Below are 2,057 nucleotides of genomic sequence, written 5' to 3'. Positions count from 1 at the left end.
GGAAAGAGGAATTGAAGTGGACCGTGCTAAGGTCCAAGTTATTGAGCAACTACCCCCACCGGTAAATGTGAAGAGTGTAAGGAGTTTCTTAGGCCATGCGGGATTCTACCGTCGTTTTATTAAAGGCTTTTCTAAAATTGCAAAACCCCTTACGGAGCTTCTTTTAAAAGATGCTCCCTTTGTGTTTACTAACGATTGTCTTGAGTCTTTTAATAGGATCAAGAAGGCTTTGATTTCTGCACCTATCATCCAATCACCGGATTGGAACTTGCCATTCGAGCTCATGTGTGATGCAAGTGACTATGCGGTAGGTGCCGTGCAAGGACAAATAAAGGACAAGGTTTTCCATGCTATCTACTATGATAGCAAGACCTTGGATACGGCTCAAATCAACTATGCCACCACGGAGAAAGAGCTACTTGCCATTGTTTATGCCTTAGACAAATTCCGCTCTTACTTGATCGGTTCAAAAGTCATTGTTATACCGATCATGCCGCACTAAAGCACCTCCTAGACAAACAAGAAGCTAAGCCAAGGTTGATATGATGGATCTTGCTCTTGCAAGAATTTGATCTTGAGATTAAAGACAAGAAAGGGGCCGAAAATGTTGTTGCCGACCACCTATCCCGTTTGAAGTTCAATGATGGAGGTATTGAATTATCTATCGATGATTCCTTCGTCGATGATGTTTTGATGATCTTGGAAGACAATACTCCTTGGTATGCCGACATAGCCAACTATCTAGTTGGAAGAGAGTTGTCACCTAACCTTTCATATTAACAAAGGAAGAAGTTCTTACATGATGCCAAGTTCTTCCTATGGGACGATCCAAATTTGTTCAAACATTGCTCCGACGGGCTATTCCGGAGATGTATCCCACATTGGGATGTGAAAGGGGTGATAGAAGGATGTCATTCTTCTCCTTATGGTGGTCATCATGGACCATCCAAGACCGTTGCAAAGGTGCTGCAATCCGGCTTCTATTGGCCAACTATGTTCCAAGATGCTAAAACTTTCGTGATGGCTTGCGATCCTTGCCAAAGGACGGGTTCCATATCAAGGAGGCACGAGATGTCTTTAAATGGTATCTTGGAAGTGGAGGTATTCTATATTTGGGGAATTGATTATTAAGGACCGTTTCCTTCATCAAAAGGGAATCAGTATATTTTGGTTGCCGTTGATTATGTGTCTAAATAGGTAGAGGCAATTGCTACTCCAACAAATGATGCCCATGTCGTGATCAACTTATTTAACAAGATCATATTTCCAAGGTTTGGTGTTCCAAGAACGGTCATTAGTGATTGCGGTACTCATTTTGGTGAGAAACAACTTGATGCCTTATTGGAGAAATATGGAGCCTATCATAGAAGAGGCTTGGCTTATCATCCACAAACTAGTGGCCAAGTGGAGGTTTCTAACCGTGAGCTCAAGTCCATACTTGAGAAAGTTGTTGCCAAGTCACGAAAGGATTGGAGTATGAAGCTCGATGATACCTTGTGGGCCTACCGTACCGCATATAAGACGCCTATTGGTACCTCACCATATAGGTTGATCTATGGAAAGGCGTGTCATCTCCCCGTTGAGATGGAACAAAAAGCTTATTGGGCGGTTAAGGAGCTTAATATGAATCTAAAGTTGAGTGGAGAAAAGCGGTTGTTGTAACTAAATGAGCTTGATGAATTCTGCTTACAAGCTTATGAGAGCTCCTGACTTTACAAGGAGAAAACAAAGAGATGGCATGATAAGAAGATCTTGAACAAGGAATTTCAAATCGGTGATAAGGTGTTTCTATTCAATTCCCGTTACAAGTTATTTCCGGGAAAGTTACAATCACGGTGGTCCGGTCCATATACCATCACAAATGTCAACAAGTTCGGTTCCGTTGAAGTGATGACCACCAAGGGCGATATATTCAAAGCAAATGGCCATCGTTTGAAGATCTATCATGAGAATGTGATCGTTGGTGTGATAGAGGAAGTGACTGTTCAAACTCTACTTAAGAAAGCTTAAACCGACTCAAGCTTTTTCGTCGTGCGGGACGTTAAATCAGCGCTTCT

This window comes from Silene latifolia, chromosome X, assembly GCF_048544455.1.
Source record: "Silene latifolia isolate original U9 population chromosome X, ASM4854445v1, whole genome shotgun sequence".
NCBI lineage: Eukaryota > Viridiplantae > Streptophyta > Magnoliopsida > Caryophyllales > Caryophyllaceae > Silene > Silene latifolia.
Note: the sequence above shows the minus strand (reverse complement) of the source record.